This window comes from Papio anubis, chromosome 15 (genome assembly GCF_008728515.1).
Source record: "Papio anubis isolate 15944 chromosome 15, Panubis1.0, whole genome shotgun sequence".
NCBI classification, from domain to species: domain Eukaryota; kingdom Metazoa; phylum Chordata; class Mammalia; order Primates; family Cercopithecidae; genus Papio; species Papio anubis.
The window spans coordinates 17,302,855-17,318,308 of record NC_044990.1 but is presented as its reverse complement, the minus strand read 5'-3'; the positions used below and the strand labels follow the sequence as shown (position 1 = coordinate 17,318,308).

General features: G+C 38.3%; 1 long non-coding RNA gene across 1 annotated transcript; it reads right to left on the bottom strand.

Annotated features, from left to right (window-relative positions):
• Positions 1-2,176: 2,176 nt before the first annotated feature.
• Positions 2,177-15,061, bottom strand: LOC103879186. The gene is made up of 3 exons (XR_639687.4): positions 14,988-15,061; positions 3,926-4,004; positions 2,177-2,550 (listed from the first exon to the last, which is right to left on the bottom strand). It is a non-coding gene; the product is annotated as an uncharacterized LOC103879186 (long non-coding RNA).
• Positions 15,062-15,454: the final 393 nt, after the last annotated feature.

The window sequence follows — 15,454 nt, the reverse complement described above, 5'->3', positions numbered from 1 at the left end:
GAGAGTAAATAACTTGTCATTGAGGGCACAAAATAAAACATCATTAGTATTGCTTCATAACAAATATCAATGTTTGTGCATCTTTATTCAATGAATATATTTACATATGAATAAGATTTTTCAATCAAAAGTACATTCAAAATAATGTTATTTATTGGGATTTTAAAAACTCCAGAGAATAGTATGTATGTGGCACACTATCTTAGCTGGGCATGGTGGCAGGTACCTGTAATTCCAGCTACTAGGGAGCCTGAGGCAAGAGAATTGCTTGAACCCGGGAGGTGGAGGTTGCAGTGAGCCAAGATCGTGCCATTGCACTCCAGCCTGGGCAACAAGAGTGAAACTCTGTCTCAAAAAATAAATAAATAAATAAATAAATAAATAAATAAATAGAGAGAGATATTGTAAATAATTTTCAGATTGCTAATACAATTATTTGGCGATATCTAAAAATAAGTACAAGAAGGGTTTACTACATCTCCTTTCTCTTCCTTGCTTTATATGCATTTGTTGGATGTGTGACCTTAGGAAAGTTACTTAATTTCTGACCTTCATATTCCTGGATTTTTAAAAATGATTTTTAATAGAAGAAGATATGTCATCATAACCCTATGTTAAGAATTAATATGTTCAGGCCGGGCGCGGTGGCTCAAGCCTGTAATCCCAGCACTTTGGGAGGCCTAGATGGGCGGATCACGAGGTCAGGAGATCGAGACCATCCTGGCTAACCCGGTGAAACCCCGTCTCTACTAAAAAAATATAAAAAACTAGTCTCAAAAAAAAAAAAAAAAAAAAAAAAACTAGCCGGGCGAGGTGGCGGGCGCCTGTAGTCCCAGCTACTCGGGAGGCTGAGGCAGGAGAATGGCGTAAAGCCGGGAGGCGGAGCTTGCAGTGAGCTGAGATCCGGCTACTACACTCCAGCCTGGGTGACAGAGGGAAAATCCGTCTCAAAAAAAAAAAAAAAAAAGAATTAATATGTTCATGTTTATATTTTGTTTTCAAATGTGAGATATAAAACATAACATAAATATCCCAAGATTTTGAATAAATATCTCAGTCTTTTTTCCAAAAAATTCATACTGAATTTGAATTATTTAATAAATTAACAACCAATTTGCAATATTTAAATGTGTAGATTACAATGCACTATTAAGTTTTTAATAAGTAATTAAAATTGTTCCATAAAGATTTGTTATTGAAAATTTTAAACTCTGGTTTAATTCAGCTTTGTCAAAATATGTGGATATATTGGTCACGGTTCTCTAGAGTGACAGAACCAACAGATCTATCTATCTATCTATCTATCTATCTATCTATCTATCTACCTACCTACCTACCTATCATCTATCTATCTAAATATAGGTATTTATATCTTCTGTGTCTGAATGCCTGAGAACCAAAAGAGCCAATGGTATGCGTTTCCTTTGAAGTGCAGGAAAAAAAATATTATCTTAGCTCAAAAACAGGAAGAGAGTGAATTCTCCCTTATTCCACTTTTTGTTCTATTCAGACCTTCAATGAATTGGATAAAGCCCACTCATACTGGAGAGGGCAATTTCCTCCACTCAGTCTACTGATTTGGTTATTAATCTCTTCTAGAAACACTCTCACAAGCACATCTATAATAATTTTCAACCAAATATCTGGGTACCTCATGGCTCAGCCAAGTTGACACATAAAATTAACTATTACAAGTCCACCCTTTGTCATCTTGGTATCCATTCACATCTCCTTAAACCATATATAATCTCCAAATGAAGAAAATAACAAGACTATAATTCTACTTAACATGATACATGTATCCTGTGTACAACCAAAAACTCATTAACCCTTTCCTTAGAAGAGGTGGTAAAGTCCATGAATGATGTAAAATTAACAATACTTAAATATTATGATATAAAACGGATCTATCTTATATTACATGGTGAGGAAATAAGAGAGGAAAGAAAAAGAGACTTGCTACGTATAAACACATACAGACATATTTATAACAAAATAAGGAAGAAATACCAGTGACAATCCTGACTTCTGTAATTGGTCACATGGTCATAGATGGTATTGACACCTGTCTTTTTTTTTTTTTTTAACTATCTATTTTGTATTCCTCAGCCAGTCATGATTCTTTGCCTGATGGAGTAACTCAAACTTTCATTCTAAAGCGTCTGGGTCATTAGTAATCCTGTGTGGATTGGTGGTTGTAGTTTTCCATTGACCTCAATCATAGGGTGTAGTAATAATAAGAGATGCCCTAAGGGATCGTCTATATTCCAGACATACTCTTCCTTAACTCCGTCTAAGGGATCGTCTATATTCCAGACATACTCTTCCTTAACTCCGTTGTGAAGTGGTAGTCCAATTTCCCTTCGGTAGTCAAGATCAGTCATCCCATCAACACAGTAATTTCTACTTTGCCTGTTGATTCAGAGGCATGAGAAGTTCAAAGTGGCCAGGTGGCAGTCTTAATTTCCTCTTCAATGGGATCATTATCTCTCCCAGTGGAAGCTTCTTCCAATCAGAACTAAGACCTCTAGGCCAGCAGAGCCTAAGATCCTGGGAACAGAAAGCAAAAATTTGACTAGTGGGTCACTAGTTTCAATAGTGAGTGATACCACTTTTATTTCTATCCTTTGATTCCTGGACTTGAATTCTTGAATCTTGACTATCACAGAGCTCTTCAAGGATGCTGGAGCACCACTCACAGACTTATTTCTCACATTATTGGTTAAAGGTATGACTTTGTCAGTGTGGGTGAGTAGCTCTTAAATGACCAATCCACTCTAATAGTGTGATCTCCTGATGTTTTTGAATCACTTCCTCTGTGTTAAACCAAGGCACATCACGCATTTTTAGTTCACTCACTGTGGGCTGCCTTTTGGTTCATGTTTCAGCCACTCAACCAAACGAACTGTTAGAGCCCTTTCTAACTTCCTAGTATGCAACATTAAATGCAGAATCTCTACTTAGCGAGCCATTATCAACACATTTGGCTTGATCCAACTTCATATTCCTTCCACCGTTATCTGACACCATTTTTATGCATTCCCACACATGTTCCCTGGATTTCTCTCTGTATAAAATGGAAAATCCACGTAGTTATTTTGGAGTGCATCATGGGTCACACTTTGTACTTCACCTTTAGGGCAGAAAATAGATTTCACAAGGAATAGAAGTGGAACTAGTAGGGATTTAGTATACAGGAACCATAAGTCCAAATACATGAAACTCAACATGACCATAAGCAAGAAACTTTGACCCCAAGTTTTTCCCAAAGAGCACACATTCATATAAATGTATACACACCCACATCTACTGAACTGTCATTAAAGGAAGGAAGGCTATAATTTTATAATTTTATAAAAAGGCTGTTAAATTTCTTTGATCTATTCCTGGTAAAAAGCTATTACCCTGAAAGACATTCATACGGAATTCTGGTTATAGATCATAGCTGTAATGTCTTAAACACCAATGAACATTTTTTCCAACTTTTACACTGTTATTTTAGATTTTGAAATAAAATAACGTTTTTAAATGTGTGCCTTGCAACTTAAATTATAAAAGCAACCTTCTTCTTTTAATTATGTAGCTAAACAAATATTTTTTTACATATTGATGCTTACTCTTTCTAATTCCTCAAGATTTCTTCTTGTTGATGTCTGTCTGGCTATGCATTTGAGTATGGCTTTACAGTGTGGGTAGATTGATTTTGTAAAAATATTCATTTAAGTTAGATGAATCTTAACTCAGGAAAAAACAATATATCATTGGGTTCTGTATTTTATCTAGAAAAACATGGCTTTTATTAGGTATGCTGTTAGAGGTATATGACTTAAAAGAAATTGCCATTTTACCTTCAGCCATGATGGGATATTTGATACCAGCTACTTACTGTCTGTGTTCCCCAGAGCATGTAGCTTACGATACTCACATTATTATTATATTCCCAGACATTCTACTGGGGGTGCTTCAAAATAATGCCTTAGATGCTGGGTCTGCTACAATTGTCCCTGTAGGAGAGCATTACAGAAATAATAGAAAAAGATACATATGTGCATATAAAATCTATAAACATATTATACAATAGAAATAGTAAAACATTAATAAAACCTTTCTTACTTTGAGATGGTATTACTCTGATGTCACCTGGGAATTTATGTGACTGAAAGTGCTTGTGTGTTATAACTATAAATATCAACATATTTTGGGAAGTGTTCTGGATAATATTAGATAGGGGGAAACCAGACTATTAAAAGAGCTAATTAATGTCTCTAAATAAAAATTTATTCTAAATATGGCTTCTTTCTTAAAGTATGTTACAAGTCCTAAGACTGGTGATGTGAATTAAAAAAACGATTGAGATATCAGAATTCATTTGACTCCTCCAATATAACACAATTATTATTTTTCCAATGTCACTGAAAGGACATATTAGGTTTCAGTAATACAAAAATCTGGAGAAGTGGTGGCTCTGATTTACTAACTTTTTACAAACTAGAAACAGAAATCAGGCAATCCAGCAGAGGCATATAAAATGCGATATTCCACTTTGCTGATCGCATTCTGCATCGGTGACTCATCGGCAGAATCATACATTACACGTATAACGCTAATCAGCTAGAGCAGGGATTCTGTGCTCCAGGCTTATTCCTTCACAGGCTGACTTGAGTTATAGGCAGTGCCCAGGGCACACTGACTTTATGAGACACTGAATGCATCACAGTGCGGTGGCTTCTTCTGGGAGAATAAGAGGCATGGAGACCCTTAGGTAAAAAGGTGACTGGTCCTTCTTAAAGGAATGAGAAGTAATACTCCCTTTATGGAGGGTGGATGGCTCAGCTCTTCTCGTTATAGGAAAGTAGAAAAGAACATCAGGGTTGAGGCAGACCATATCTGGTTCATAACACACTATCTGATTCATACCGAGTACTCAGTGAAGGTTTGCCAAATGAATATTGTATACGCGTTCTAGAGGCTGAAGTCATAAAGATAAACAAGCAAAAAGCTCTGTCCTAAGACTGTCGCCACTTCATTGGGGAGAATGGCAAACAAACCAATAGCGAAAAAACAATGTGGTAAATATTATTAAAAGGCTATGTCCTGGGTGCAGTGGATGAACAGTAGAGGGAAACATCCTCTCTACCTGTAGGGAGAGCCAGAGAAGGTTTCACAGGGAAGACAAAAACTCAACTGAGCCTTAAGGAAGGGAATCATACACAGTCATCAAGGAGATAGATAGGAAGGGCATCTCATTGCTGAACCTGAGGTCTCCCTGTCCAATTCACATACTTGGTGCTGGAGCTTAGCTGGATACCTGCCCTGCTGAGCCTCTGCTCACAGAAATACCTTAGAGTATGTTCTCAGTCTCCCCTTAAATCAATGCAGCTGGTGCCTTCTCTCTCCTTTCTCCTTTATTGACATTCTGCTTTAAGCTTTGTTCACTCTACCCAAGTTTTTTTGCTTAGTGTTGCTCATGTTCTGTCTAGCCTGATCCCCCGCCTGTGAGCTATTTTTGACAATGGATTTCTTTTCACTTTTCCAGTCTCAAGAATAAGAGTTTGTGGTAATTGTCACTGTCAGAAAAACCCATGGTGACAGGTACATTGTGACTGGAAAAAACACTGTAATATTTAGGGAGAAATGTGTTACATTGAGGTAGAAGTATTTATACATTCAATAAAATTAATAGGTACAGACTTCTGTACTCTAACAGAGTGCAATTGTTGAAACAGTCTTTACTACAGAGTCAACTGTGAATTCTTTCTTTGAAAATACCTTTTTCATCCCCCACAGTTTGGAATATTGTTCTAAAGCTCTAATGAGTGACTCTTCTGTGTCAGACACTGTTCTTGCTGCAAAAGTATAAAGTTACTTAATTGACTCCCTCCTTTGCTTCTTGCACTGACTCAGTGGTTCTCAACCGGGGCAATTTTGGCCTCCAACAGATATTTGGCAAGGTTTGGAGATATTTCTGGTTCTCACAATTGGTGGGGAAATGCTACTGCTCTCTAGTGGGTAGAGGCCAGGGATGTGACAAACCTCCTCCAATGCACAGGGTATCTCCTGAATAACCAGGAATTTTCTAATCCTAAATGGCAGTACTGGCACAGTTGAGAAACTCTGTCCTAACTTTGTATAGAGAATGCTGCTTTTGCTTTGTACAGATCTCCAAGGCACACCCATCTCCCAGCGGTTGTGAGCATTGGCTGATAGACATTCACACCTTCTCCTTTCTCAGAGAATTACCCCTATCCAGTCAGGATCCCCCTCGATAGAGTGGTTAAGACTCTCAACAGACCAAAGCCACCATCAGACCAAAGCCAATGAGATCAACTCTGTGGGATAATTCATACTTCAGAGCTTTCCTGTGGGATCACATTGAAACTAGTCTCTATTTGAGACTATATTCTTGCTTAATACTCCCCCTGAACTTTGCTGCTTCTGTCGCTTCCAATTTTCTGAGCTCTTCCTCAATAAATTGCCTGAGCAAGGATCCCTATCTTGGGCTCTGCTTCCATGAAACCCAACCTGAGACAACTTGACTTGAATAAATTAAATGCTAAAACATGGCTTCCTCACTCTCCACTCCACATTGTGGGGTGATGGATTCCAGACCTTGACAGTAACCTGATTTTCTTCAGGTCCCACCTGATGAAGGGTAAAAATTAGATTATTTTGCATTGAGACACTATTGTCTCTGAATCAGTTCCTCTCTCATAAACCTGTCCACATCCTCTAGAAAGACAGAAAAGGATCCCATTAAAATTTATCACTATTTTGAGAATCTTTGCCAGTGTCTCATATATAATCCCTATCTCTGTGTAACAGATCTTTTCGTGACATTTGCTATCAGGGTACGATCGCCTAGAACCTTTAGACGCCAGTATGATTCTGTCTTCTACTGAGCCACTCACCTATCCACCCATTCACCCATTCAGCCTCCCACTCACCCATCTGTGTATCCATATATCCATCCATCCATCCCTGCATGCACTCAGGTATTTATTCAGCAAATGTGATGAGTGTATTTTCTGTCTGAGGCAGCAGGAATGCAACAGTAGCAAAGACAAAGTCTGCCTCTGCCTTCGTGAAGCCTATTGCTCTGTGGTAGACACTGATTTAAAAAAAGACGTCACTGTAACACAGACTGTCAAAGGATTTTGAGGTGACCGCTTAGTAAATGAAACAAAACCCAGAAAGAAAAGTTTATTGTTTACTGTGATAAAGGAGAACTACCTTGGTCAGGTTCAGTCTCTCTCTGAGGAACAGACTGTTCGTACCATTTCGGGGAAGAAGGGAGGGAGTTAAGAGTTTGACAGATTTTCAGAAGTGGGTTGACATCATCTGTCGAGACATAGTTATCCAGATGAGGCTACCTTGGATTGGTTGACACGCAGAGGCAAGTTTAAGAGACTGAGTCTGAGTCTGTTCCTGCCTGGCTGATTCCTGGTAGGTAAGGAGCTCTTACTGACTGCTGACTTGCAAAATAAAGTGTGTTCCCTGGGGCGAGTTGTCATTGATTAAACTTAATTTAAAGGAGTTCTGGTGGCTACTCTTACCATGGCTACAGAACAACCAATCTCTTCCTAGGAATATAGATTGTTTAAATAGTTGTCAAATAAGATTTACATATGATGGACTATTTTTTTCTGCCCTGGCTTTTGTGCTTCCTGTGTCTTGGTTACTAATACAGAATTAACACAAACATTTGAGAAGAATTTACTTTTGATTTACTCTAAAATATCTCTGTACAATCAGCTTAAGAAATTAGTTTTTAGACTAGATTAATCAGTTTTTAGTAGAAGATTATTGTAATCTAAATGTGCTGGGTTTTAGATGGATTGTATATGAATACCTTTTCTAAAATTGGGCATTTTTTCCCCAGGCAGCTTTATTAAGATATCATTCACTAATACAAATTATACCCATTTAAGGTTTACCACATGATGTTTTGATATATGTATACATTGTAAAATGATTAAATCAAGTAAATTAACATATCCATCACCTCATACTTTTTGGTAGTGAGAACATTCATTTTATTTCATTTTTTTCCTTTCATATCTAGTGCTGCAGATATAGTGAGAACATTTAAAATCTACTCTTGGCCAGGCTTGGTGGTGCGTGCCTGTAATCCCAGGTACTCAAGAGGCTGAGGCAGGAGAATTGCTTGAACCCGGGAGGTGGAGGTCGCAGTGAGCTGAGATGGCACCACTGCACTCCAGCCTGGGCAACAGTGCAAGACTCCACACCCCACCACCCTCCCCCCACCAAAAAAAAATACTCTCCTAGCAACCTTCACATTATTAACTATAGTCACCATGCTGTACTAGCGATCTCCAGAACTTCTTCCTTTTGTTTAGCTGAAACTTTGGCCCTTTGACCAACATCTCTGCAACTCCCCCACTGTCTCCTAACCCCCATATCAGTCTCTGGTACTCTGGTAACCACCATTCTGCTCTCTGTTTCTACAAATTTGACTTTTTTAGGTTATACATATAAATGAGATCCTGCAGGATTTGTCTTTCTATGCCTGATTTTTTTCACTTAGCATAGTATCCCCCAGGTATATTCATGTTGTTGCAAATGATATGATTGTATTTTTTTGTGTGGCTGAATAGTACTCTCTCTCTCTCTCTGTCTCCATCTATCTATATATCATCTATCTATCTACCTATCTATCTATCTGCCACATTTTCTTAATCCATTCATTCACTGATAGACACTTAGGCTGATTCCGCATCTTGGCTATTGTGAATAATGCTGCAATAAAAATGGGAATGAAGATATCTCTTTGACATACTGGTTTTATATTATTTGGATGTATGCCCAGAAACGGGATTGCTGAATCATATAGTAGTTGTATTTTCAATTCTTTGAGAAATCTTTATACCGTATTCCCTAATGGCTAGACCAATTTCCATTCCCATCAGCAGTATACAAGAATTCTCTTTTATGCACATCATTACCAACACTTGTTGTTTTTGTTTTTTTTTTAAAGTAATAACCATTCTCAACAGGTGCGAGATGGTATTTCATTGTGGTTTTAATTTGCATTTCCCTGATGAATAGCATTGTTGAGCATTTTTTCATATATATGTTGGCCATTTGTATGTCTTCTTATGAGAAATGTCTGTTCAGGTGCTTTGTCCATTTTTAAATGGGGTTTTTTGGGGGGGCTATTTAGTTGTTTGAGTTCCTTATATGTTTTGGTTATTAACTCCTTATCATCTGGATGTATGGCTTCCAAATATTTTCTCCCATTGTGTAAGTTGACTCTTCACTCTTGAGTTTTTTTGTTGTTGTTGTTTGTTAGTTATTTTTCTGTGCAGGAGATTTAAGTTTGATGTAATCCCACTTCTCTATTTTCGCTTCTGTTGCCTGTACTTTTGGGGTCATATCTGAAAATATTATTGCCTAGAATTTTCTCCTTATGTTTTCCACTGGTAGTTTTACAATTTTAGGCTTTACATGTAAGTCTTTAATCCATTTTGAGTTGAGTTCTGTATATGGTGTGAGATAAGGTTTCAATTTAATTCTTCTGCATGTAAATATTCAGTTTTTTCAACACCATTTATTGAAGAGACTGCTCTTTTCCCCATTGTGTGTTTTTGGCAGCTTTATCAAAGATTAATTGACTTTGAATGTGTGAGTTTATCTTTGAACTTTTTATTCTGTTCCATTGGTCTACAGGCTTGTTATTATGCCAATACCATGAAGTTTTGGCTACTACAGCGTTGTAGTATATTTTCAAATAAGGCAGTGTGATACCTCCAGCTTTGCTATTTTTGCTTAAGATTGCTTTGGCTATTTGGGCTCTTTTGTGATTTCATATAAACTTTAGGATTGATTTCTCTATTTCTGTGAAAAATACCATTGGAATTTTTATAGGGATTGCATTAAATCTGCAAATCACTTTGGGTAGAATGAACATTTTAACAATATAATTATTCTAATCCATTAACATGAGATATCTTTCCATTATTTGTAACTTCTTCTATTTTTTTCATCAATGTTTTATAGTTTTAAGTATATGGATCTTTTACTTCATTGGTTAAATTTATTCCCAAGTATTTTTTTTCTTGATGCTATTGTAGATGGGACAATTTCTTCATTTCTTTTTTGGACCATTCTTTGCTAGTGTGTAGAAATGCGACTGATTTTTGTATGTTGATTTTGTATCCTGCAACTTTACTAAATTTATGTATTAGCTTTACAGTTTTTCTGACACAGTTTGTAGGTTTTTATATACAACACCATGTCATCAGCAAATAGGTATAATTTTACTTTTTTCTATTTGGATACCTTTTTCTTTGTTTTTTTTTTTCTTGCCTAAATGTTCTGGCTAGAACTTCCAGGACTATAGTGAATAGAAGTGGCAAGAGTGGACATCCTCGTCTTCTTCTTGATGTTAGAGAAATGGTTTCCAACTTTTTTGCCACTGAATCTGAAGTTTGCTGTGGACTTGTCACATATGGACTTTATTATGTGGAGGTAGATTCCATGTATAAGTAGATTGTTGGGAGTGTTTATCATGAAAGAATGTTAAATTGTGTTAAATGCTTTTTCTGCATCTCTTGAGAGGATCATGCGTTTTTATTCTTCATTTGATTAATGTGGTATATCACATTTATAGATTTGCATTATGTTGAACCATCCTTGTATCACAGTTATAAATATCACTTGATCATGGTGTGTGATTTTTTTAATGTGCTGTTGAATTTAGTTTGCTAGTATTTTGTTGAAAATTTTTGCATCTATGTTCATCAGTAATATTGGTCTGTAATTTTCTTTTTTTGTAGCCTCAATATCTTCTCCGGCTTTGATATCAGGGTAATGCTGGGTTTGTAAAATGAGTTTGAAAGTGTTCCCTCCTCTTTAATTTTTTGGAAAGAGTTTAAGAAGGATTGACACTAATTCTTCTTTAAATATTTAGTAGAATTCACCAATGAAGCCATGGGGTCCTAGACTTTTCTTTGTTTGGAGGTTTTTATTTTTTATTGAGATGAAGTCTCACTCTGTCGCCCAGTCTGGAGTGCCTCTCAAGTAGCTGGGATTGCAAGCATGTGACAGCGTGCTTGGCTAAATTTTGTACTTTTAGTAGAGGCAGGGTTTCACCATGTTGGCCAGGTTGTTCTTGAATTCCTGACCTGAGGTGATCTGCCTGCTTTAGCCTTTCAAAGTGCTGGGATTACAAGCATAAGCCACCATGCTAGGCCTTGTTTGGAGGTTTTTGATTGCTTATTTAATATTCTTACTCGTTATTGGTCTGTTCGGATTTTCTATTTATTCATGATTCAGTCTCAGTAGGTTGTATGTCTTTAAGAATGTATTCATTTCTTCTATATTATCCAATTTGTTGGTGTAGAATTGTTCATAGAGGTCTTTTATGGTCCTTTGTATTCTATGGTGACAGTCGTAGAATCTCTTTTTTCATATTTAGTTTTATTTATTTGCCTTCTCTCCTTTTTTATTATTTAGCTAAAAGTTCGTTGATTTCATTTGTCTTTTCAAAAAGCCAACTGTTAGTTTCATTGATCTTTTTAATTTTTTCTAGTCTTAAGATATTAAGCTCATCATTGAATATAAACTATTATGATTCAGTTTGCAAACTTACATAATGCATCATCATTCAGGATGCAAATATACATAATAGAAACTTGACTATATAGGTAATGTCACTGAAAATAGAGAGTCACAGTCATGTACTGTTAGATATACTACCAGAGGAGGAGAGAAATCCAGGATTTTTTTTAGAAGAAAATATTTTATAAAATATTGTGAGCAAAGCTTTGACTTCCACAAAACAAGAGCTGAAGATACAGGAAAGGAAAGGGTAAGGTGCCTATCAATGAAAATAAATTTGTTCCTCTTCCTGAAAAATTGGCAAATATTTAGTGATAATATGGTGTTGCACAGAGCTAACTCATTGCCCTTTTTATTCTATTTGCATGCACAATGATTTGTATATGATAAGTATCCTTATTTAAAAGCTCTGAGTGTTTTTAAAGTACAATAGACTTGAAAAGGCAATTGCTATTTTTATTTATGTTTTAGTTCATGGAAAGAGAATGCTGTCATAAGACAAGAGGTGGAAATTATCATTTTGCTGTGCATTTTGCTCCTACCTGCTTGCTAGTCATCCTCCCTCTCTTTTTCTCTCCATTTTTAATGCCTATCTTTGTCTCTTTGTCTTCTTGTCTGTCAGACTCTTAACATTTCCACACCACTCTTTTCCAAAAGCAGAACGAGGCCAGAGAGTAGTGCTTAGCTATTCAGTATTTTGATTTTTTTTCTTTTCATAGTTCTAATAAGTTTACTTATTTGGATAACATGATTGAAGTGTATATGATCAGCTTTCTATTCAAGAGAACCTACTGCAGGGAAAGAGGTGGTTCATAGCTTCCTGCTGCCATCCCTCTGGACCTACCCCATGCCAGGCCATGCTGCCTGGGGCTGCTCCCAGCCAATAACTCAGTTAATTCCTGCCAGATTTGGGATTCCTCTTACAGACAACATTTTGCTGAGGGACTCTTCATTGGGCTGGTTAAAATTTTTTTTAGAACTTTGCTGTGATATGAACTTCTTCCTACCCAATCTTTCTGTACTCGCTTTCATATCTGATGGAACTGCATTGAGGTCTGAAAGCCCTCTGCCATTTTTTGGCTCTCCCAAAATCCTTAATAGGTTTCCCCTACTGTGTCTTTTGTTTGTCTAATGCTGTCTTGTCATTTCTTGGAAGACCTGAGGTAATGTGTGTTCCCCAGTTGTAGCTACAGTGATGTGTAGCTACATTATCAGCAAACCCAAACCCTGATTATGTTCTGTATTAGTGAGTTTTTATGCTGCTGATAAAGACATACTGAAACTGGGTAATTTATACAGGAAAAGGGGCTTATTGGACTTACAGATCCATGTGGCTGGGGAAGCCTCACAATCTTGGAGGAAGGCAAGGAGGAGCAAATCACTTCTTATGTGGATGGCAGCTGGCAAAGAGAGAGTTTGTGCAGGAAATCTCCACCTTATAAAGACATCAGATCTCCTGAGACTTACTCACTATCTCAAGAACAGCACAGAAAAGACCTACTCCCACGATTCAATTACCTCCCACTGGGTCCCTCCCACAGCATGTGGGAATTCAAGATGAGGTTTGTGGGGAGGACACAGCCAGACCATATCATTCCACTCCTGGACCCTCCCAAATCTCCACAGTCCACAGTTCAAAGTCTCACCTGAGAAAAGGCAAGTCCCTTCTGCCTATGGGCCTGTACAATCAAAAGCAAGTTAATTACTTCCTAGATACAATGGGGGTACAGGCATTGGGTAAATACAGGCATTGCAAATAGGAGGAATTGGCCAAAACAAAGGGCTACAGGTCACCTGAAAGTCCAAAATCCAGCAGGGCAGTCAAACCTTAAAAGTCTAAAATGACCTCCTTTGACTCTATGTCTCACATCCAGGTAATGCTGATGCAAGAGGAGGGCTCCAACAGTTTTGGGCAGCTCCACCCCTGAGGCTTTGCAGGGTACAGCCTCCTTCCTGGCTACTTTCATGAGCTGGTGATGAGTGTCTGTGCCTTTTCCAGGTGCGTGGTGAAAGCTGTTGGTGGATCTATCATTCTGGGGTTTGGAAGACCCCTCTTCTCACAGCTCCACTAGGTGTTGCCCCAGTAGGGGCTCTGTGTAGGAGCTCCAACCCCACATTTCCCTCCTGCACTGCCCTAGCAGAGGTTCTCCATGAGGGCCCCACCCCTGCAGCAAACTTCTGCCTGGGCATCCAGGCATTTCCATACGTCCTCTGAAATCTGGGAGGAGATTCCCAAATCCCAGATCTTGACTTTTGTGTAGTCACAGGCTCAACATCACATGGAAGCTGCCAAGGCTTAAGGCTTGAGGCTTGAGTCTTGCACCCTCTGAAACCACAGCCTGAGCTCTACACTGGCCCCTTTCAGCCATGGCTGGAGTGGCTGGGACACGGGGCACCAAATCCTCAGCATGGGGACCCTGGGTCTAGCCCATGAAACCTTTTTTCGCTCCTAGGCCTCCCACCTTGTGATGGGAGGGGCTGCCATGAAGATCTCTAACATGCCCTGGAGACATTTTCCCCATTGTCTTGGGGATTAAAATTTGGCTCGTTACATATGCAAATTTCTGCAGCTAGCTTGGATTTCTCCTCAGAAAATGGAATTTTCTTTTCTATCACATTGTCAGGCTGCAAATTTTTCAAACTCTTATGCTCTGTTTCCCTTTTAAAACGGAATGACTTTAACACACCCAAGTCACCTCTTGAATGCTTTGCTGCCTAGAAATTTCTTCCACCAGATACCCTAAATCGTCTCTCAAGTTCAGAGTTACACAAATCTCCAGGGCAGGGCCAAAAATGCTGCCAGTCTCTTTGCTAAAACATAGCAAGTTCTCTCTTTGCCTGCTGCCATCCAAGTAAGATGTAACTTGCACTTTCTTGTCTTTCACTGTGATTGTGAGGCTTCCCCAGCCACGTGGAACTGTACATCCAACAAACCCTTTTTCCTGTATGAATTACCTAGTCTCAGGTATGTCTTTATCAGCAGCATGAAAACGGACCAATACAGTGAATTGGTATCAGCAGAGTGGAGCACTGGTGAAAAGATACCTGAAAATGTCGAAGCAACTTTGGAACTGCGTAACAGGCAGAGATTGGAAGGGTTTGGAGGGCTTAGAAGAAGATAGGAAATGTGGGAAAGTTTGGAACTCCCTAGAAATTTGATGACTTATTTTAAACAAAATGCTGATAATTATATGGACAGTGGCAGCAGGCAAAGAGAGAACTTGTGCAGGGAAACTCCACCCTATAAAGTCAAAAGATCTCATGAGACTTATTCACTATTATGAGAACAGTATGGGAAAGACCTCCCCTCATGATTCAATTACCTCCTACTGGACCCCTCCCACAACATGTGGGAATTTAAGATGAGATTTCAGTGGGGACATAGCCAAATCATATCATGTGCTTACCATTTTTACTGCTGCTCTAAGGATATGCTGAAGATGGCAACACTACTCCTCCTGTACCCTTGGTATCTACAGTCTAAGTTCTGCTAAAATCCAAATCTATTCATCCAATACGGGGACATGGGAGGGCCACCTGGGGCTGAGCCATCAACCCCAAGTGAGATGTCATAAAGGAAGCATCAGCAGTTAGTGGATGCCAGTACAACCATCACGGGGAGTGGGGAGAAGGACTCACTCTTTGACATATCAAGCAAGAGTGACAGTGGAGGGTGTCTGCAAATTTGGGGTGGCGACTTTTTTGGGGGAGAGGAAAGGTTACTGTTCTGTAATTCTACATGATCCCCTAGGTCAGCATGGCAGTAACACAATTTATAATTATATGATCCTTTGACTCTATACTTGCCTTGCCAATATTTATACACCTAATACTTTCCTCATATTTCTAAACAAAATAAACATTTAAAAAATTC